Source organism: Lissotriton helveticus, chromosome 11 (assembly GCF_964261635.1).
Source record: "Lissotriton helveticus chromosome 11, aLisHel1.1, whole genome shotgun sequence".
NCBI lineage: Eukaryota > Metazoa > Chordata > Amphibia > Caudata > Salamandridae > Lissotriton > Lissotriton helveticus.
The window spans coordinates 1,050,605,273-1,050,629,778 of NC_136072.1; the positions used below are offsets into that span (position 1 = coordinate 1,050,605,273).

The 24,506-nt window shown below is 41.2% G+C and overlaps 1 protein-coding gene across 1 annotated transcript in view; it reads left to right on the top strand.

Annotated features, from left to right (window-relative positions):
* The first annotated feature begins 338 nt into the window (after positions 1-338).
* CFAP251 (cilia and flagella associated protein 251) overlaps positions 339-24,506 on the top strand; it is a 591,575-nt gene continuing 567,407 nt past the window's right edge. The window contains exon 1 of the mRNA XM_078667546.1: positions 339-463. The gene's annotated coding sequence lies outside the window, so the exon portion shown is untranslated. The remainder of the gene's footprint in view (positions 464-24,506) is intronic.

Below are 24,506 nucleotides of genomic sequence, written 5' to 3' on the forward strand. Positions count from 1 at the left end.
ATAGTACCCTGTTTGATGAGACGAAAATGAACAATTCAAAATGTTTCACACAGTTAGAAAGATAGTATTTTAATCGTGTTTAGTCGATTATGGTTTAAGTAATAATTTACAAGATTATGCATTTGTGCTTACCTTTTTGTAAAGTGTAGAATATTACAAATATAAATCCGAGGTTGTACAGCCCCTTGCTATATAATTTCGCTGCTACATTTTCCAACAGATGTCGTCTATGCTGTCGCAGATAGAACACGCGACTATTTAAAGATGGCAGCCTCGCTCGACGAGCTCTGGGGCCATTCTTGCGTTTCAATGCCTTGCTGTACACGGCGAACACTGCCGCAAAGGTCGTTTGATGTCATGGGAACGGGGATGCATACAAACAGTTACCACGGCGACGCTGTGCCGCTTGAGCTGGCTGTGGCAGTGACCTGCCTGGTCGTCCTCAAGAGTCCATTCAGAGCAGGTGAGTGTGAGGCAGTATGGGTGACTTAACCGTTCAGCAGTTTATCAGTGCATGAAACACAATTTATAATTTCTCCCTCGATATCAGTTGTAGGCATCATCCGGAATTATGCATTGCGTAAATATTTTTTAATAATGCGATATCAATGGAACTGTTTAATTTTGCTGGACATTTCCATGCCATACAGACCTAAAACATAATATGATGATGTTCTTTTCTCGAAATGTAGTACTGAATTAAAGGACTGACTTTTTGCCAGAAGAGCCCATAGACAAAATACAAATACGCCATGAACACAGAGCTTTCACGTTTACTTTTCCAAGCGTGACTAGCTCACCCAGTGAAGATTTTCAGTCCTGTTAATTCCTTAAACAGCAGGACTGCAATTCCTACCCCAAAACAAAGAATAAACCTGAAATGGATTATCAGCTCATGCATAGAATTGAGTAACATGCTTGCTCGGTGAACATTACATTAGTGGACCAAACAGCTGAACAAATCATGCAGGATTACGAACATTTACAGAGAGATTTCATAATTGAACTTAAATGGAAAAGGATATACAATCACACATTAAATAACAAAAAAACAAAACTAAATAGAAGTTGAAAGAATCGTGCACTTGGCCATGATGCTCCTTCTAGAACTTTTGTATGGATTTCCAAATAGACTTGAACTCATCATGTAGGATTAAGAACATTGCAGACATACATTTCATTATTGAACTAAAAAGAAAAAGTGAAAAATATATAAATCAAACATTAAGTAAAAAAAAATAAAGAAAAGTTGAAAGCATGTATACCAAAATCGTTTACTTGGCCACAATGCGCCTTATGGAACTTCTTAACGGATTTCCACACAAACTTGAAGAGCAACACTCGTTTGAGCCTAAATGATCCACACTAGCATCACAATCAACAGCCAGTGTCACTTTAAATATGATTTTGAAAGCCAAAGCCAGGGTCTCATCTGTACATATTATGATATTAGTATTTGCATAGTACTTTTTGTCATTAATAATTGTATCGCTTTCTTGCTTTCAGCAGCCTTTCGTGTGGATTGATCTGAGACTGCTATTTCCTCAATTGTATATGTTGTTCCTTGGTGTTTGACTGCATCGAGATTCCGTTCACTATTTAGGTTAGAAATAGTTTGTGTAAGTTAGTGTGAACCAATAATGAGTTTTTTTTGTTGTAAATTTCTTTATTGGCATTTAGAACAAAAACATTCAAACAACATTAACAAAGTAGCCAGCGTCATCCAGTCTCAGCATATATTAGCTTAGTATACAACTGTCCAAATGTTATACAGTATCAGTTCTCTGCGTTTCCAAATCTAAAAAACTCAAAGCATATTGCACATTGTCCAGACGGTTAATGGTCGGGATAAACTTTGCACAGTAAACTCCAAGTGCTCTAGGCAATTTCCTCTATCAGGGCCTACGAATACTTACAACAAAAAACCTTGAGTCGTGATGACCACTGGTCAACACAGAGTACTCCGAATAGGCACTAGGGCATAATTAGGCATGTTTATTGGTCTGTAGCTGACCCTGAGGGGTCTGTTTCCACATGTTGTGGCGTGCGGGCCCACTCTAAAAATGGTCCCCAAATGTCCCTCAGCCTGGACGCCGAAGGCCGAAGGCATAAGTTCCCAAAAGGTGTCACGTCTCAAATCCATTCTTTCATGAATCCTCCTCCCCCAATGCATAGCTACCCTCCGCTTGGCCAATAATAATAACTTGGCATGTAGCTTACGAGTCCGCCTTGGTGTGTTCTGAACGTAGCCCAACAGTTGTGAACCAATAATGAGTTTGATATATGTAAAGCTCTTTCTATTGCTTTATATTTAAGAATGGATAGGTCTTCATACATATCATGCATTTCAAAAGTTTGAAATATAAAAAATAAAACACAAACAATTAACAAATCTTATTGGGATACGAAAACTGCAAGATCCATACATTTGTCATGCATTGGTAAGATATGTCTCCATCAAGGACCACCTTAGACAAAATGTATGATGATCCTTTGCCGAGGTGAGTTGTTTGGTGATAAGGTTTAGATTGAAAAATTCAGTCCCCAAACTTTGAGCATTAAATGAGAAGTGGAGCCATCGTTGACGTTTTGGTGTCTGGTGTCTTAAATACGTGAGGCCATTCTTAGGGCTGCTTGACATGGGATTTGTGCAAATCACTCTAGTATGATGAATTCGAGTTGAAAATGAGCAGCCTAACAATGGGCCTCATCAGGTGAATAAGTAAATTTGGGCATATCAACTTTATTTGAGTGAGAACAAACATTCTCATTATATGAGTGAGAACAAACATTCTCATTGTATTGACTGAATCAACAGTAGATCGATAGAATTAGAGTGGCTGTTTTTTCTCTTAATTGTCTACTGTTTATTCAATCAATGCAATGAGAATACAATGAGTTTAAGCTGCGTGGAGATACTAGTGGAGTGGACCCGACCCTATTGTGCTACGAATCGAATGTTGCTGCCAAAAAGTATAAAAAAGGATGACAAACACAATGGTGTGATAAAAAGGCTTTTCTAAGGAAGGAGCCACTACAATGCTAAATAAACTTGTTGAAATCGGATGCATAGAGATTCCATAAATATGCCTTTAATATTAAGGATCTGTTTCTGCTGGAATTAAGGGGGTAATTATAATGGTGGGCATATTGCCATCGCCGGAACGGCGGAGGCGAGCCGCCCGCCAAACCCACTTGATTTACCCCCGCCATATTATCATGGCGGAGGGTACTGCGGCGGACGAAATTGCTACGATTGCCGGCCGAGCAGACTTGGCCACTAATATGGTGGTGGTGCCTACCAGGCACCGCCATCCATATTAAGATGGGTGCGGTAACTGGCCTTTCCATAGCGGCGTTGCCGCCATGAAAAGGCTGTCAGGTATTGGCTATGGGGGCCCGGGTGGGTGGGAGGTGCACTTGGGGGTATGTACCCCCCTGCAGTTCCCTGCAGCAAGTGGCAGGCACAGCATGGTGCCTGCCACGTGGTGCAGGTAAATGCCAGGCATGCCCTTTTACCATTGCGGATCGTGCTGCAGCCAGCAGCACCATCCGCAATGGTAAATACTGGCAGGCGCATCCTAATTGGGCAGGTGGAACCACCGTACATCTGGCGGTCGGTCACATCACCGTTATGGTGGCAGGGGGACTGATATCCGTCCGCAATCATAATGAGCCCCATAGTTTTTACACACACATTGTAAAATATTCGACACAATCAGAGGCTGTCTCCCCAGTACAGTGGAGTGGTATATATTTTTTGACTTTGTGATGTGTAATATAAGAGACACACAGAGGCGCTGAGTCGATGTTGCAGGTGAAACATATGTCCAGTTGTAAGTCCGGTATAGAATATCCATATCAGGTTTGCATTAGAGATTGTGAGATAATATTCTTGATTTACTGAAGATAACTATTTAGTTTAGTCCTCAAGAACGTGGATCCTATAAATCTTCCCCACCAAAACATATCTACGAAATATTGTGACATGATCTACTGGCACTGGATATTCTTATATGATAATTAATACGTTTCATGAATGCTCAGTGACACATACAGCAGAAGTGTGTATGCAGAATGACAGATTGATATGTCTTATACAATTCTTCATTGTATGTTATGTGCAATGTATGTTTTTATATGTCTAGATGTAAAAGGTTAAAAAAGTGTTAAATGTATTTGTATTGGATTCACATCATATCTATATTTTCTAGCACTTTATCAGTCACATTTGTTATCTTTTTGGTTCGGGGTTTTATTTTGAGAGTCTGTGAGATTGAGTGAATATGGAATTAACGAGATGATATTTTTTAACATATACTGAGGGAAGAACCTATTCTCCTATTTTTATAACCCTGACCCCTCGGTCTGAAGGGTTACTCTCTATTTTCTTGGATATTTTTAGTCTTCACCATTTTCCCTTCATCTTTGCTGTGTGAGTTAAAAGTGATAATAATGGGTCTCAAGAATACATCTACATACTTCGACTGGGGGTGTTTTATAGCATTAATGTTGGAGAAATCCGTCTCAAAGGTGGTCCTTCTGATTTTTTTATGGACTGTAGGAACTCCATACAAAACTGAAAAATTGTAATGTTAGCATGATTATGTAAAAAAATACTGAATTTCACCTCTTCCTCACTCAAATTGGTTAATAGGCAGGGAACACATTTCGTCATGTTTTCAAAATTTTAAATACTGCTTTTTCAAGAATGGCTACATCTGGACTCAGAACATCTAGACTGGCTGTAAAAGTTGAGGGCAGGGTGAGCCCTGATTTATTAGGCTCTTCTACTATATCAGTAGTCCACTGCATAAAATTTCTTTTAGCCTTACTTTCTTTACGCAGGAAATCATGTATATCTCCGTGAAGATAAAGCAGATTAGTTTCCTGAGTGAGGCCATACCATAGACCTTTTTGATGACATATTTTAGCACTCAACAATGATTTCTTTAGAAGACAGATTGAAATTGGTGTAGTGTAGTTCCTATATTCCCAATAGGCTCTGCGCATTGGAATATTATATTCTATAGTTTAGACGTAGGACTGAGGTCGACTAGGTCTCTATCGAATGTATTAAACTTAATAGTGAGTGTGCCAGCTAAGTCAGAGGTCAGTAAAAACTTTCTCGAATACACAAGAAGGGATTAGTTTCTGACAACTGCATAAACATGACAACTTTGTATCCCAAGAATACGAATTGTATCTCTAGAGTCGCGGAAACAATAGATAAATATTTCACTTAGTCAATCGTGCATGCTTCGGTTCAACAGAAGTGCAGAGAACTAGAGAGACGGGCATTTTCAATAAAAGGTTTTATTGAACAGTCTTCTTTCTCATGCAAGTAAAGTGAACTGCTACAATCGTAATGCAGGCTGCAAACTATAATGCGTACAGTGAGAATAGTATTATAAAATAATACTGTAAAAGCATTGTATGGTTTCTAAGCCATATAAAAATACATACATAAATACACAGGCTAAAATACTCAACTAGTGCTTCTAAAATACGTCTACCCCAATGTACCTAACCTAAGTCTAGTACGCGGGAGGGAGTAAGTATTGTATAGCATAGGTTTTGTTTTCTTTGCCAAGAATCTCTCCAAGATTTCTCTTAGGTTCTAATCAGCTCCATACCTTTAGTTTAGAATGAAGGAGGTCTGGTATCTCTGTCTCGGGACTCGATTTCCCAACACCCTACCACCAGGTATAGGAACTGCTGTGATGTTCATTAATGACAAGTCTCTTTGTTCACGATGAGATGATTTGTGTGGCGTGAGGAGTAAGTGGATTTTTTTACTTGCTGTGGCCTTTTTACTGTATCTTCCATTTATCAGCATTCCTAAACTTAATACAAGAACTAGCCAAAGTAGGAGGAAAAGTACACCCAACACAATCCATATTTCAATCCATGGTGAAACTAGATAAGTGTTTTCCAGTTGATGAAAAAGTTCTGTTGCTTGTTCTTTGAAAGTTCTTTTTGTTGGCATTGTTTCAGGTTCACTGGGATCCTCGGAAAACGTATCAAAGTTAATGAAGTAGCCAGAGGCAGTTCTGTCAATTGTAGGTATTGCATCAGGATTACTTGAAATCGCTGGAGCTACTTGATCCCTTGTCATATTAGTATAGTCAGATGCTATATCATTGTAGACAGGTGTTTCTTGACAAACTGTTATTTGGGTCTCAAGAGGCACACATTCCATGGCTTTGTTGCTTAGTCCTTATTTTCGCACTGCAGATTCCTCAAAGGTGATGAGTCTTTCAGTTTGAACCTATTGGATAGTAGCTAGATTTGGTCGTCTCCTACATCTTTGGAGTCCACTTGGCCTACTACTTATGATTGGCCACATGATGTGGTTTTACCAGGTCGATAGATACAAACCTGTTCTCCTTTCTTCCTGCAAGGGACGGTAGTAACACTATTCTTGATCCGTGGATTGCTAGCACAGGTACTGGTTGTCTGTTAGAAGGCCCAAATTCTGTCTTATACGCGATCTTTTCTCTGACTAGATCCCCAATCTTTGGAATCCAGGCAGGCCTTGCTGGGACGGGTGGTTCCCCTTCAGTGGTCATTGGCTTCTGCAATGTGTTGCTTTGACTTCTCCTTGTTTCATTTAAGTCCTGCAAAACAGCCAAATGGTCTTTGATATCAAAAGGTTATTGTTCTACCACTGAAGTGTGACTATCAAGGTCCTGGACAATCATTCTAGTTCCAAAAAGGATTTCATATGGAGTGATTCCACCCAGAGAACTTCTTGGCAGATTGTTAAGAGAACGTTGGACACTTATTAGATGTTTGACCCACCCGTCACCGGAGCCTAATACCCTAGCTGTTATAGATTGCTTTATGTCCCGTTTTTTTCTCTCCACAAGAGGCGTCTGCGCAGGTCGTTTCACCTTTTGTTAGATTTCACATTCCAAAACATAGTTTCGGGTCTGTTTCCTCCTGCGCGGCCACCAGTATATTTATTTTAGTAAAGACACTGTGGCGGAAACACCTGCATGTGCAGAGGCAAGCCCTTCATGTGCTGCTAAGATTAGTCCTAATCTAAGTTCCATGTTTGGAATTACACTATCCCCCACTCCAGGGATTCGAGCAAACGGAACATTATTTTCATCAGTTATATAGAGTATTTCGGTGGAAAGCCTTTTGGTATTGTTTTACAGCTGTCTTTGCTGGAAGCAGTGCCAGCTTGCATTATTCTGCTGTCTATTTCCGTTTTTGAACGAGTGATTGCAGCTACGGAAGCCGTTTGCACAGCTGCCTTTGCGGCTTCTTCAGCCAATGAATTCCCTGCAATGTGAACACCATCACGTTGATGAATCAGTGTATGGATCACGTGAGTCTTTTGTAATTCTTTTTGTAAATGAACTACTTGTTCCCAAAGCAACTTATGCTTGATTGTGCCACCTTTTGCATCTTTGAAACCGTTTTGAATCCAGTTCTGCAAGTATTCATTGTAAGATTGAACGCAATAATACGAATCGCACACAATGAGTGTGGGGAATTCGCGATCAGTATTTACAAGCACCATCTTGAATGCTTGTAGTTCAGCTCACTGAGCTGTACAATCTCCAAGAGATTGCGTTTTTGTGCCCATTGGTCGGAATTTACCATCGCGCCAGAGGTCTTTAACGATCGCGCACGCAGCACTATAAGCTTGTTTACCCCCAATTGTGGGTTGTGCTGATCCGTCTGTATAAATTATACAATCGTACTGTTCTAGAGGCAGAATCTCAGTGTGCAGAGGACATTCTTGTTCGTATTGTAGAAATTCTTGTGTTTTCAAGTATGGGTCAAAAACGTATTCAACGTCTGTTGCAGCAAGAGAGTTAACCCATTGTATCCATCTTGGATGTAAAGCCTTTGCATTAGGAATGCTCGCTTTTGTCACTGCCCCTAAGGCAGGTACAGGAGTAATGACCATTATGCATTTTCCCTGTACGAGGGCTCTCTCTTTTGCTACTGCAGTTTGAACCGCTGTCAGAATTTTTTCTGTAGAAGTGAATTTCATTTCAGTTTGTGTGTACAAGTGTGATTTATAAGCAATTGGTACTTTTTCACCTTCATTAAAGGTTAAGTAAGTGAATCCGCATCTTTCTGGGATGATTCGGATTACAAGGTTGCGTTACGTTTACACGTGTCTGCAAATGTGTTGTTGCTAACATGTCTGTTTGCACTGAACGCAAAATTTCTGTGTGTTTTTGAGTCCCAATTAGCTGTTTTGAAATCAGGTTTGATTAATTCGTAGAGAGGTTTAACCTTTTTGGCGTAATTTAGAATGTATGTTCTTCAGAAATTTAGGAAACCTAGAATTGACTGCAAGTTTTTCAGCATTTTCGGAGGTTGGAACAGTGAACACTTTTCTAAAAAGTTGGCTGCCAGGCTTTTGCTTTCACTTGATAACTCGTATCCTAGAAAAAGGACGTTGAGGTGGGCAATTCTTGATTTTCTAAAATTTAATTTATACCCTTCAGAGGCGAATCCAAGTATAATGGTATTCACTCTGTTCAAGTGCCTGTCCAAGTCATCGTCTGTTAGATAGATGTCGTCGAATTAAGGTAATGCCTCATCATCATACGTTTGTAGTAACTCTGTTACTCTAGCTGAAAATAACCCCAGACTATTCTTGAATCCCTGGGGGAGACAACAGAAGTGACGCTGTGTCCCCATAATTGAGAAAGCGTCAAGTACCTGCTTTCAGGTGCAATGTTTTGACAGAAGAAACCGTTAGAAATATCCGATGTGGTTTTATATTTTTTACGCACAATGTTATTCATTAGTGCTGCACTGTGTGCATTTTGTACTGCAAAGGTTTTACAACAAGAGTGAAAATATATGTAGTCCAAAACTAGACGATATGTATTGTCTGGTTTGGAGACAGGAAGCAAAGGATTGTTCATTGACGAGGTGCATGTTTCAATCACTCCTTAGTATTTAAGTTGATCTAATATCTCCCTGACTTGTTTTTTAGCTTCTTGCTTAACTGGGTACTGCCTTTGTGCCGTTGGTTGAGTTTTTAACTGGATTTTATGGTGAGGGGAATCCTCATCCCATCCTACATGATTTTTATATAATGCTGGAGCCTGGGTTACAACCCATTTTCTGGCATAGGTGTATTTTAAATGAATTGGAATGTGATTGGAGAAGGCTGGCATAATGAGGTTTTTGCCATGTGAGCACTCCCTGACAAATTTTGGTGGCCAGTCTTTTTCAGCTAGAAGAATGTCATAACCCTTAGAGAGCTTCTCCCAAAAGAGTGCTCCTATTTTTCTAGTTATATCCCCCCTCCATCCAGAGTGTTACTTCATATAACATATGGGGTACACTAACCCTGGTATCTACAGTTTCAACTTTGATGTACTCATTCAAGTCCACTGTCTCCAGATGATCCTTCAAGATCTTGCGAGCTGTGGTTACTTCTGCTGCGCTGTCCAGCATTGTCTGGGCCCACTCCCCGTTCTTGAGTTGTGTCCTCAAGATCCTCTGCATGTCTGATTTTTAGAGCTGCTACCTTCTTTTTGGTGAATTGGGTTTTCTTATTTTTTGGAACGTGTTGATCGTCTTTGGACTTCACGTGTTCTTCCTTGTGTTCTGACCGTCCTCTTCTTTCCGATTTCTGTGAGGAAATCTGAAATGTACGAGAGGAACGTGTATCAGTATCTTGATATCTATCAGATTTTCTCAAATTATCCATGTTCCTGAGGTTATACCTCTTTTCAGAGGGCTCCTTTTGAGGAGACCTACCTCGGGATTGAGAACGCTTCTCTTTAGAAGTTTATTTAGTATTCTCCCACTTCTTTTTAGGAACAGTGAGAGTATTTTTAATAAAGACCTTTTCAGGACTTTCAGTTAGTTGGGGCTTAACTTGTTTCCCACCCAAACTATCTGTACCTAGTTCTTCATAGGATTTTTCAATTATTCTGGCCAGTTCATATGGTTGCTCATGTACATCAAATTCTCTTCTTTTTTGACGGATCGCCACAGATGCTGCTTCACCTTTAATATTAGCTAATATTATAGTTGAGACCTGTTTGAAATCTTTCAGTAGTTTCATACCCAGATTTAAAGCAGGCTCTGCCCTGTATTAATTTTGAATCTGTTTCTGTACGTCTGGTATTAACCGCCATAGACGGAACACCATGTGTTTTTGTGTAGATTGCAGCAAAGACTGTACCCCAAGTGTCGCAGTCCTCCAGGTGTGGTGCTATCCCCATTGGTAAACAGATTGTTAAAATCCTGTGTTTCTCATGAGGGGTAGTATCAGGAAATACTGCGTCGGTTTGCGTAATGTTTTGAGCTATCCAGAATGGAATTTGTTCCCGTTTTGCGGGCAGTTTACCAATGACTGATTGTATAGTCTGTGGTGTAATTTTATTTGTGTTCCCCTGGTAAGGGGTGTGTGGTGTAATCCTTATAGGAGGTTGGACTGTTAGAGTCTGCATGACATATTGAACCAATTGTCTATGTATTTTTATTAGTTGTTTTAGTTGAACTAAAAGTTCTTCACCTGACATTTCTTCAATATCAGGATGTGGTGTATAGCTGGCTAGTACCGGCCATGTTGCTCCTGGTCTACCTAGTGGACCGAGCCTGGTAATGTGATTTTGATGTTGTGTGGGCGCCTTTAAGCCAGAGCGCATGCTCTTGGTAAGCTAGTGGAATTTCAATGTCCTCAAAAGGAACGTATTCCGTTGGATGTTCCTCTACTTTGCAAAAGTGAAACACATGTGTTACTGAATTCGCTTCAGGGAAGACAATCCATGAATAGAATACCTCTGTCTGCCGATATTCATGTGCCTCTATGACACAAATTACCCTACCACCTCTTGATGATAGGCCATTTGTTATAAGTTTTATAATGATGGTTTTCCTTAAGTTTTCGGGGATGATTATAGCATCCGGGTCGTCTTGTTGGAAACCTGTAATGTCTAAGCCCGGTTGGGTTGCAGTTTCTGCAGCTCCACCGGGCGTATTGTTGTCGCCGTTAAGCAACATTGTTTAATGAACGTTGCAGAGCAAGTTTCAAGGAAACCAAGATAAGGTCACAATATTTTGGAACACTGTATCTTTCAACGTTAAATAAACCAAAAACTAATACATAGGATTTTCGTTCTACTCAGTTATGGCGGATATTTTATCTTTTTACCCACTCCAGACGTCTTTTGAAGTATTTTATGGGAAAAAGGGGTCTCTGTGAAAAGCACGACTGAGTTACTCTAGTATCTAGCGTTAAATTAGTGCCTTATCAAACTTTGGGCGCCATGTAGTGTAGTTCCTATATTCCCAATAGGCTCTGCGCTTTGGAATAATATATCCTATAGTTTAGACGTAGGACTAGGGTCGACTAGGTCTCTATCGAATGTATTAAACTTAATAGTGAGTGTGCCAGCTAACTCAGAGGTCACTAGAAACTTTCTCGAATACACAAGAAGGGATTTGTGTCTGACAACCGCATAAGCATGACAACTTTGTTTCCCAAGAATAAGAATTGTATCTCTAGAGTCGCGGAAACAATAGATAAATATTTCACTCAGTCAATCGTGCATGCTTTGTTTCAACAGAAGTGCAGAGAACTAGAGAGACGGGCGTTTTCAATAAAAGGTTTTATTGAACAGTCTTCTTTCTCATGCAAGTAAAGTGAACTGCTACAATAGTAATGCATGCTGCAAAGTATGATGCGTACAGCGAGAATAGTATTATAAAATAATACTGTAAAAGCATTGTATGGTTTCTAAGCCATATAAAAATACATACATAAATACACAGGCTAAAATACTCAACTAGTGCTTCTAAAATACGCCTACCCCAATGTACCTAACCTAAGTGTAGTACCCAGGAGGGAGTAAGTATTGTGTAGCATAGGTTTGGTTTTCTTTGCCAAGAATCTCTCCAAGATTTCTCTTAGGTTCTAATCAGCTCCATACCTTCAGTTTAGAATGAAGGAGGTCTGGTATCTCTGTCTCTGGACTCGATTTCCCAACACCCTGCGAGGGGAGCTTGGAAACACTGGAGCTGGATTCTCAGCGAGAGAAAGGACATCTTGTCGATCAGTGTGTCAGCTGGAGGGTCGGCTTCCTTCGGCACTTGCTGTAGCGAGCTGCGTCTGGCAAGTAGATAGTCGAGCTGCTCCGAACCACCGTGTCTTGCTAGAGCAAGTGAAGGCATACTTATACCTTGAAGGTGCCGAGTTTGACGTAAAGTAGGGCATAAGAACGTCAGTATTGAACCCCAAGGGAATAGTAGTTCTTTGTAAAGTCCATGAGTTCTTGGACAAATCAATATTCAAGCAAGGGGAGGTCCCTGACTGCTTAAGCCGATTTTCCAAGGAATCGTTGTGACGTTTTGGTACATGCCTGTATTTAGACTGCATGGGCTATGGCTAAATAAGGATATGATTTCTATGCCTATATTAGGGCAAATGTGAATTGTACCTATATAAGGGCATGAATCGGGGAAAATTTGCTCGTGCTCGGATCCTATAAAGCCATACAACATTGGGATCTCATTTTAAAATATTATTCCTTTATTTTAATTGACTCCATGGAGCGACACATGATTTGTCATTGTACGTAATGGAAACTATAAATATAGTATCTACTTGGAAATGCAAATGGTCAAAATGTATTTTAAAAGTATGAGGAGAGGAAAATGTTTAATAGATAATTGGCTCTCTACTTTAATTGGTAAGCAAGAGTTGGGACCCTAGATTGTTCTGGTTTCTTAATAGGTACCCTGAAGGCTATCTGATGATTTAAGTAAACAGATTGGAAACCTGTCTCTTTGTTTTTCCTTCTAAAGTGTTATGTACCCCAATGTCCCCAATTTAGGCCTAGGTAGCTACGTGACCTTTGACCTACATTTGTCTTACCTTGCTCTGCATAACTGTTCTAGCACTGACCTTTTACCCAGTTATGTGCTGAATAAATGTCGATCAGTTTCCTAGAAACTAACCTCATTTATTATGCATTAGGATTCTTAGAAAAGTCCCTGCACATGACGTACATAACAGGATTAACACACTCTGTATAAAAGTCATGGTCAGCTTCATCATAGGGCAAAATGACTACTTTGCATAATTGCAGGTATTGATTTGGGCTCATTTAAATAATCGTACTCACAACTTATCAATTGTTTAAGGAAACCAAGGCTATCTTTATGCTATAAAAGAACCATACCAACACTACATAGGCAGAGGAGAAGCTTCCAAGCTGACACAGGACGCTGAGGTCAATTGCAGGTATTGATTTGGGCTCATCTAAATAATCGTACTCGCAACATATCGATTGTGTAAGGAATAACCCTGGGCGGAGCTGGTGGAGCAGGACTACACGGAGGACCACGGAGTATGGAACAAACTCCGCTCCGCCACCCGCCTCCACCCACCCCCCATTAAGAATTAATTAAAAATACATTAAAGGGAAAAGAAAAAAGACTTACCTTGACTGCTGCGTCCCCGGGCTGACGTCCTCCTCTTCCTCCCTGTCTCAGGGTGATCTGCGCATGTGCGCTAGCCCGCACATTTCTCGCAAGGAATGCGCGGGAGTGCGAGCATGCGCAGATCACCCCGAGACAGCGAGGAAGAGAAGGAGGGCAGCCCGGGGACGCCGCAGTCAAGGTTAGTTTTTTTTCTTTTACCTTTAATGTATTTTTAATTAATTCTTAATTGGGGGGTGGAGGTGGGGGCTGGTCAACTCCGCTCCACTGCGGAGTGTACAGAGATTTGCCTACTCCGTGTTCTCTGCGGAATGCGGAGTAGGCAAATCTCTGCGCACTCCGCGGGCAGAGTGGAGCTCTCCACCCGCGCTTAGTAAGAAAGAGAGGCTATTTCTATGGTATAAAAGAACCATACCATCACTAGATAGGCAGAGGAGAAGCTTCCACGCTGACACAAGATGCTGAGGTCCCGGCCTGCAGAAGCTATAATACACAGTGGTCTGACATCTGTTGCAGGGTGTCCAAATTGAGACCAAGACGGGGTCCTTCATTCTCTTCCATCAGGTAATGGGGTTGGCTCTTTCCTCAGGGATTCCTGGGTTTACACCCGCATACATGCTAGGTAGACTTAGGTAGGGTTTGCATCGTAGGAGTACGCTTGATTACCATCAGGTATCTGTTTGCCTGCATATATTCAATATTTTAGCACCATGGTAGAATTCTAACTTTTATTGACTCTGTTGGTGCTTGTAATCTTATACATTTGTTTCTGTCTGATGATTGTCGCAGCAAACATGTTTTATACTAAAATGACGCTGGTTCAATAAATACTTATTGAAAACATCCCCATCGTTTATTCTGTGTATCTCTCTTAGTCTAAGTGAGCACGATTGACTAAGTGAAAAGTACTGTACTGTTTCCATGATCCCTTCCTGAAGGATCAAGGGTTGTCATGTTCGATAGTTGCCAGAAACTATTCCCTCCTTGGTAAGGTTTGGGGGCCTATGGTGGCACCGTGAGCTAGCTGGTCTAAAGGCTAACATATCCTTTGGGGGTGTCTGAAATCAGTCTCGACACCAATCCCTTAGTTCATGTTGTTTAAGCGAGCAGATCCTATGTATTTTTAGGAACTACATGACAAAATATCTGTTAGTTTTTCAGTGGAGGGAGAGACACACTAGTTGGTGGTGGTCACTTCCTTTACTGTATGTCACTTGTTTGTAGTGTTAATATAGATTCAGTTTCAGCCAGGATGCTGGTTTATCTTATATGATTTATAATTTACAATTTATGATCTAGGACAGGAATAGAAGTTTAATTTTGGTATTTTCTATGTTCTAGATAAAAGCGGTCCTGAACCCTGCTGTAAATAAAGTAATTTAATTGGAAGCGGCTCCTGATGAAGGACCTGTTTGTATTTTTGGTTCAGTGGATATAGACAACCAGTGTTATAATGGCTAATTTGATATGATGCACACTGTCTTTTGGAGATATTTGGTATTGTCCTGGACCCGTTGTTTTCCTCTAGTAAGATGTGTGTGTGTGAATGAGGGTAGTTAGGGTTCAGGAGTTAATACATAAAGACAATTTGGTAAAGTAACTTTGATAATTAAATTAATAATTATATAATATATAATGTATTTAAGTGGGAATGATTTATTATGTGAATGTGTTAAAAAAATGAATATTTGAAAAACATTTGCGTGACGTAGATCATGTGTTTTTTTAATTAAAAAAAAAAAGTATTTATTTTATTTATTTTGAGAGTTTTATATAGCGCTGGCTAGACCCATTATTAATGCAACTGAGGTTAAACAGCAAATATTACCTTTTTATATTACTTTTTGGTTGGAAGGGTCTGCCAATTGAGTTCTCCTTTATTTAGGTTGTATTGATTGATTGGTTAGTAATTGCTTGACTGGTGCAGAGTGCTTTCTATATATGTGTCACAATCCAGGTCACAAACTGATATAGGACTCCTTGCGACAGGGGAGGTATCTGCTTGTAGTGCTTGTAGGGCCATATCCACTCCGCTGATAAACATGGATAATAGTGGAGGGGCAAGAACACAACCTTACCGAATACCTCGTTCTACAGTAAAATTCTCAGTACATTCACCTCGTGAACCAAAGTGTGCTTTGCTTGATAATTTCTCGTACAACCTTGCAAGAAAGCAGATAATCGGTCTAGGTGCACCAATAATGAGCAGAGTTAACCAGAGATTGGAATGGTCGACTAAATCAAAGGCACTACTTAAATTTGCGAAGCAGAGATACAGTCTACCACCTTTAGCACATGTATATTTACCTATTAATAGGTCCAAATTCACACTATGCTCTAAGGTACCCACTCCTTGTCTAAAACCAAACTGCGCCGGGGAACGAATTGAATGTTCGTATGCCCATTCTTCTAATCTCATGAGTAACACTTTACTCGTTATTTTCGCCAAAGAATCTAAGAGTGATATTGGGCGGTAGTTCTTTGGTTCGGATTTGTTGCCCTTTTTATCGATTGGTACAATAGTAGACATTCCCCATGAAGGTGGAATCACAGTGGTCGCAGCCATATTGAAAACTCTGGTTAGAATTGGACCCCACAAATCTACAACAGTTTTGTAAACATCCACTGGCAGCCTATCAGGCCCTGAGGCTTTATCCTCTATGCTTTCTTTCAATGCTAATAAGACCTCTTCTATCGTAATATTCAGTGGTAGGTGAGTCAAGGGGTACTGTTTCTTCCTTGCAGCTGGTAAACTAAAAATGTCCGTAAAGTGGTCAACTCAGGCATCACATGTAACATGGGATAATAGCTCTGCAAAAGGATAACGATTTAAAAAGGATGAATTGACACTATCCCAGAAAAGTTTGTTATCCATTGTATATGCAGCCCGAGACAATTTAGACCAAGCTTCCTCTTGTAGCTCTTTTTTCCTAACAGAAAGGACATTTGTGAAATTGTATCTAAGGGATTTGATCAACATATTGTCTCTGGGTTGACAATAGAAGGGCAATTTCAGTTCTTGGGAGGCTATAGTACATGCATGGTTAAACAAGCCTATGCATTGGCCATGGACTGTTGTACTCTGGCGGGTCAAGAAGGTCGTTGGTTGTATAAGTAATGTTAGTGAAACTGGAGAGTAACTGATTGGAAATAACTTAATCTTCCAGACAATAGATGATATCTATATAGCTCTTGGAACAAATACCATATATAATTTTGGTTGGATCAACTCCATCCCACAAAATCAACAGCATGGCATTACATTGCATTAATGTACACACAGCATCGGCTTGTCTCTCACAGGCACCGTATGAAGATATTTATTACACCAGTTCTCTCGTCTCCCCCCCATGCACCTCCCTCGCCAAGCGCTTGACGTCTGGGTACTATCAGAGTAAAGATCTGGCTCCTGGGCATGTTCTAGCCACCACAGATCTGCGAGGGTAACCTCTATGTTCATAAATGTGTTTTTCCTCTATCATCAACCAATCCTTGTCTCTCTCCCATTCAGCCAGGGTAGGTGGATCCCGACTCCCCATTTCCATGCAATGTTGCGTTTTGCGATTGCAAAGCTCAGAGTTACCCAAATTTGTTGTTTCCTACTAAGGTCTGTTTGTCTTCATATATTCAAAGGACATAGTTGTGGTGTGTGTTGGAGTTCTTTCCCACGGACCGTCTGTAATTGTCTCGCCAGAGCTCGCCATATTTCTGAATAATGGGACAGTCCCATATTATGTGATAGAATGTGCCTTCCTATCTGCATTGTCTATTACCACTGGGGTCTGCCTGTCTTTTGATTTTCGCCAGTGTGACTCATGAGAAGTATGTTCTGTGGGAATCTTCAGTTGGATTAGTCTGAGCCTCGCGGTTATGGCTACTTCCTTCGGAGATACCAACGCCTCTTGCCAGTCCTCATTTTCCAGTATTCCTATGTTATTTTGCCATTTCTTGCGTAAGGTCTGAGGAGGGTCAGGCATATTATTAAGTAGTTTCTTATACATCAGGGTGATCGGCTTGGTGTCTATGCAATCGTTTAGGAGTCTGTCCTCCAGTGGAGCTGCCTTTGGACGGACTGTACCTTGCAGGACGGCTAATTTGAGAGCGTGACTGATCTGGAGGTATCTGAATGTCTCGGAGTCAGCAATCTTAAAGTCCTCTTGTAATTTGGTAAAAGGTTTCACGTTGCCTTTTAACCACAGGTCCCCAACCCTCGAGATGCTGATTGTGTCCCCTGACCAGTTTGTGAGTGGCTATTCAAGGGGGATTCCCACCCCACAACAGGTGTGTTTCGATTTCCGCTTCTATCTTGACCAAGTAGGAGTCAGAGAATGGATAGGGATTGTTTTGAAGGACTTATAAGAATCTTGATAATGCCATCATCTTAAAGAGGGCAGCTCGTCCCAGTAGAGACAGCAGCAGTTTCCTCAAGTTTTGCACATCTTTTTGTCACCTTCTCAAGGGGCCCAGCAGGTTTAGGGTGTAGAACAGAACAGGATCTCGGGAAACGTTGATTCCCAGATATCGGAAGGTTTCTTCTGACATTGTTACAGTACATCCCGGGGGGAGCTTTGGTTGGGGGCCATAAAGGATGTAAAGCACCAATTTTGACCAGTTTATAGTATATCCTGAGTATTTACGGAAATTGGTAAAGATTTGGAGGAACCTGTTAATGGAAGCGCTGGGTAATGCCATATAGAGTAATATATCGTTGGCTTGTAGTGAGATTCTATCTTCCCCCTCCATTGTCCATTTAAGGGAACAGATCATGGGATCCTTCCTTATCCAGGCCGCCAATGGGGTCAAGCATTAGTGCGAAGATCAGGGGTTACAAAGGGCATCACTGCTGGGTTCCTCTGAGGGGAAAAAGGAGTGCGAGTTGCGCCCATTTACCTTGTGCTATGGGGTTGGTGTAGAGAAGTTTAATCCATGTGATATATTGCGGTCCAAAACCAATCCATTCCAGTACCACATAGAGATAGGGCCATTCAATGGTGTCAAACGCCCTCTGTGCATCCAGCGATAGTAGCTGTGCAAGTGTCGGAGGTTTAAAGCAGTGTTTCTCCCCGGCATGAATCCTGACTGGTCTGGGTGCACTCATTTTTTGATGAGTGGTAGTAGTCTATTAGCTAATACTTTGGCTAGTATCTTAACTTCGGCATTAAGCAGCGATATGGGGCGATATGAACTACTCAGTTTGGCCTCCTTACCCTGTTTGTAAATGACTACTATAGTGGCTATTCTCTGATCATTTGGGATGCTCCCATGTCGTTTACTATCATAGTACATCTGACGTAGGTAGGGAGCAATCGTCAATGCTGTCAGTTTGAATAGTTCTATTGGGAGGCCACTAGGTCTTATTGCTTTCCCGGATTGGATAGTGTTATTCGCGCCTATACAGGGCTCAAAAATTCCACTCGACCGCTCGCATAGTCGAGCTAAATTTAACATGGTCGAGCTGTTTTTAGGTCCTACTTGCCCTTTCAAGGAAAACAAACCAACTTTTGTCCTCTGTCTATGAACACAGAGCAAATGTGACAAGATAACAAGATTTAAAGGCATTTTTATTGCTCACAAAGTTAATGAGCAATAAAGATGCCTTTAAATCTTGTTATCTTGTCACATTTGCTCCGTTTTCACAGACAGAGGTCAAGTAGGTTGCATTTAGGTCGAGGACATTTTTTAAGGTACTAGTCCTGCAGAAGTAGTACCATTTTTTTGATTTTTCGAGCCCTGCTATAATTTCCTAGTCAGTGATTTCACCATCTAGTGTATTGGCTTCTTCTGGTGACAGCAACAGTTAACACATGCCCAAAAGGACATTTTTGGAGTTGTTAAGGGTTGTGGTGGATGCAGGGGAATACAGTGTAGTATTGTGTGAATAGTTCAGCTATTTCTTGTGGGCCCTTAATAATCTCATCTTTCTCATTTCTAAGACATGTCACCCATCTGTCTGCTTTTTACCTCCTGTCCAACCATGCCAGCAGATTCCCCGCTTTGTCTCCTGTCTCATATAGTCTGTGGTATGTTGCCAGATGTCTACTTTTTGCCTCCTCTGTCACCAGGTTTTTGTACTTTTGTCGCTTGAGTTCTAATTCGTTTGAGATCTCTTCTGAATCAGGATCTGTTTGTTGTGTTTCTAAATCACGGAGCTGTTTCTCTAGTTGTGTGGTTGCTTCCTGTTAAACCTTTTTATGCCCAGCCGTAGTGCTTGTCCCTTAGTGACTGTTTTGTAGGCTTCCCATAGTGTTGGCGAAGAATGAACGAAGCCTTTATTTTCATTAAATTAGAATTTTGTTGTGCTGTGAGGGGAGAAAAGCCCGATATTCCCCGCGCTAATTGTCTGTCGTCATGAAAGGAGGACAGTTGGTCTGGCCAAGCCAATATATAGTCGATCCACAAGTGACTGTTATGTGCACCGGAATAAAATGTGAAGTGTGGCCTATTTGGGTTATGGGTTCTCCAGACATTTGCTAGGCCCATAGCCACCAGGTATTCCGCTAGGGTGGAAAAGCCACCAGGTTTGTGTCTCGGGGTTTCGATCATGTGTACTGCATAACACCATGTTGAGATATCAAGTCTCCCATAGTATTATTTTTACTTCACTCCGGGAGGGTGGATTTTTGCAGAGTTGGTGGAATATAAACCGATAAGAGGCTAAGTGGCCTACCCTCCCATGTGCCCATAATGGCATCGATTCAGTGAATCAACATAGGATCTGCCCCGAATGAAAGGGAAGTTCTTACGTATGAGGATTCCTGTCCCTCTGATGCCCTCAGTGAAGCCGACGTGAGCCACTAGCGTGTAACCCCATCTAATTAACGCCTTGCATTTATTCCTAATGAGATGGGTCTCCTGCAGGAATACTACATCTGGAGTGTGTCACTTAAGAAATTGGAAGACTATTCCTCTCTTCAGATTATCTCCCAAACCGTTTACATTCCAGGACAGCAATCTAAGGGAGGGGAAACAGGCATCAGAAGGCGCTACATTTTGGTGTGTAGGCCTAGTTTTCACTAATCCAGAGGAGCCCACAGGGCAGACCACCACAGTCTGTGGAGATCGGCGTGATTGCTGTCACGGCTGCGTGGGACTCAACATGTAGGCTAACTGCATGTGACTGAGTGAAGTATTTCCGCACTAATAAACTAACTCTAACAAAAAAACATCCCCAAATGACATTTATGGTACAGTATTGTTTTCTGGTATGTAGAAAGGAATCCACCCCACACCCTGCTACCCTGCCTGACGGATAAGCAACTTCCCACCACTCCAACATGAAGAATGCCTATCGATCCCCCAAAAATAATTTACAGGGGGGAACCAGTGATAGAGCGCGCGAGGCCACCCGACCAATAGTTTCGCCGTTTCCGGCTTCAGGGCCCATATACTTTTCAAATCACCATATACATCGATCAGGTGACTTCACGAGCTCTACCAAGTTGGTGTGTGTGTGTTCCCTGCTACCAATTTTCGGTGCACCCGACTTACCATCCACCGATGCGGGTGCCTAATGACCACAATGAATCAGGGAGCTAGCTGTAAAAGAAAGGCAGCAAAATACAAACTCAACCAATAACATTCAAATACTGTTTAAATGACCACGGACAACTGGAAGTTTTAAAATGTTTATCTAAAGTTCATTATTTTCTTGCATGAGGTACAATAAAACAAGGCAATCAATAACCAAGATAACGTAAATTATATATGCATAAAGAAATAATGACAGAGTAATCATCAAGGTACTAATAAAACGTAACGAGAAAAGATACTATGCAAGTCAGTATTATCTAAACAGGGATACCCTAAGTGTGGGTGACTATAGGAGAGCTTATAATGAATAACACGCTTCACTTAAGGTGAAGGGGCCTTTGAACAATCTAGGCAACGAAGTTCTAGACCATATCAGGAAATGACATACTGCTATGCAAAATATAATTTCTAACAAATGAGAAGACATAGGAATAAACTTATGGAAAATATAAATGACTTTCAATAGTTGCAGAAAGGCATGGAAAATATCACATGTGCAATGTTGAACTTTATTAAAGCAAAAGTTAGAAATTCAGAAGGTGCAAGAATTTCAAGAGGTTCAGAGCAATATTTACCTAGAAAGGTGTGGAAACCAAACCCTGGCCACGGGTCAGTTAAGGACAGGAAACCCTCAAGGAAGGATACCCCTCAAAGGACAGCAGGTGCAGAATGGACACCCAGGACAGGACAGGATACCCTCGGAATGGGAATCAAGTCAGGACCCTCAGGACAGGACAGCAAACCCTCAGGACAGGACCCTCTTCAGGACAGGACCGGAACCCACAGTTCGGAAGCAACGCCTGCGCTCCACCCGCTCTGCAGCTATCGATCAAGACCCCGATTGGGTCAGCGAACTCCCAGCAAAGTGCTTCGCCAGCACTTTAAGGTTCAGTAGAACCTCAGTCTATGGTCAAATTCGGACAGAGTGCTTGCAGCGCTCTGTATCTTCAGTCACCTATTGAGTGCGTTGGGTCAGTGACAGGTCAGCTAAACCAGACAAGTCGGACGGTTCACTAGGTGAACCCAGGGTAGATATACAGTTTGGGGACAGTGTACCACCCCCCAATGTTGCAAAGTGTCAAAATCCCTCAATTTGGATTGGTCCTAAGGTAGGATTTGGGTAACACACCAATCACAATACACGATTTGAAGCCTTCATTAACATATTTGGGTACCGCCTAGCAGGTTTGGGGTTTCTCATGAGAACTGTGCAGAATATTAACATTGTAACACATGAGGAGCAACACTCGCCGTTCTCGTAGCGCAGAGGTGGCTTTCCCAGGCGCATCTCGACTGTGGCTGCCAGCTGGCTGAGTTCCACTGTCCAAAGTGGCCACCTTTCAATGCTCCCTGGTCATGCGCAGAAGAGACCGTCAATATGGCTCCCAATCAGTTTGGACCCCCATTCCCCGCGGTACATGAAAAGTAAGCGAAAACAAATTAATACATAATAATGTCATTATGAAAATACATCATAGGGTTTGTACTTTTAACTCATCATCAAGAAATAAAATTATTGCATTAAATGTTAGCTACATTGATACGGGCACAAGAGCAGTGGCACGAGCAGTACCACATGATAAGCACAGCTATGAATTACGCATGCGCATAACTTTCCCTCCACTTCTGCAGACGCGTCAGGACACGTGAGTGTGGCTGACGCATGCGCAGTAACTAAAATACAAGCGGCGGCCATATTAGAGGACACGGATTAAATTCATTAGAAATACACATAGGCAAGCTTCGAGAACTTTGCCTAAACAGAATAAATGTTAGTAAAACATACATTTTGTTACCTTATTACACATAAACGAGGTTCTTGACTTCGGCACGCCGCAAAATATGCGAAGCTTTGCTTCATCAATCCCCTCTTTGATGATATTTACTATCATCACAAATTATAATGGAACCAGATGCCAACTTTCTTTCATACCTTATAAAGTTCTATTTCTTCCAGCAACCGTTCTAACTTTTCTCTCTCAGTTTTAGCAGGGTGAGAAGTCTTCACCTTTTTGTATATCTGATCATTCACTTCCTCTAATTCAATCTCATCCACACTTCGTTTCACTCCTCTTGCATTTACCTCGTGCTTTTTGGTGCGCTTGCGGCATTTACAGCATAAGAAAATGGAAAGTATAATAAGACCTATAATACCAATTGGCATCAAAATTTTGAATAATAAGCTTTTACCTATGCTAGCAAGCCAATGACCTACATTTGAGAGACCATCTACCAGTCTCTTCCAGGCACTATCAACCTCGAGTGGTTTGAGTTCCTTTGCCAAATTAGTAATGTTTTTCACATATCTTTTGATCTGTACACTTTTATCCGGAATATAAGTGCAACAATGTTGCGCCTTCAACATCCGGCAGACTCCGCTCTCTTTCGCTAATAAGGTGTCAAGAGCAAGTCGATTTTGTAAAACCATTGATCTGATCGCAACCATTTCGGTATTGACCAGCAGAAATCCATGAGCTGTTTCAGTAGACAGCACATCTACTATAGTAGACAATTTGCAAATTCTGTGAGTGTTCAGAACCACTCCCACTCCAGGTATCAGTGCACTGAAAATACTACCCATAATTTCACCTATACTTTCTCTTTTACTACGCACTAAGCCATTAGTATCTTCATTGCTTCCAGCTTTTCCATTCACATGGTATATTTTCGGGAAGACAATGCCAAAGTAGCAGCTTCCATACCAGTGATCCGGCAATTTGAAATAAGCCTTGTCCCCACAAATATAATAAATTCCAGGAAACACAGGCTCTGACCCATTTTTGAAACCCCAACCTCCAATTACCTTGTAATTATGTTCGCATTCACTGGAACCAATGAAAACATTATTATAATAGCTAGTCTTCTCGCGGTGAAGACATAGCTTGCCTTTCTTTTCAAAATCCAGCAACAGAGCAGGACCCGCTCCACCAGATGAGGTGCCTTCCATGTTCTCTGCCCACTTTGGCTTTTTCTGACTTTCGTCATTAGCCTTCTTCTGAATTTTAATTCTCCTTTTCTCTGCCATGTTCAGGAACATCTTTTCCTGCTCACGCAAAGAACAAGTCAAGTTATCTCTGTGTGCGTCTGCTATGTCAATGTTACCTATAGTCAGAAAGTAGTCTCCCATATATCTTATGGTGTCAGTTTTGGTATGTACAGGATTCAAGTTCCCACGTATAGGAAGTTCAGAAAAGATCACGTCATTGTTAGAGTAATAGTACTGTAACGGTCCTCTTTTATAGAATAAACTAGCTAAAATGCTACAGGAGATTCCATATGTCAATGGCAGATGATGGTATGTCACGCCTTCAGCCACAGAAGTAGGTAGCTTCATGCAGACATAGCAATCTTCAATTTCCATAGTCTCTACATAGTGTATTAACAAGTTTGCGAAAACATTTAAGTGTGTCCTGTTCTTCATTCCATGATAATGTAGTCCTCCCTCATCTGATGCTTCTAAGTTCTGTTTTGTTTGTCTCAAAGCTCTTTCATGTCGTGCTACACTCTGTGTTGTTAGCTCCTCATTGTCAGTATTTACA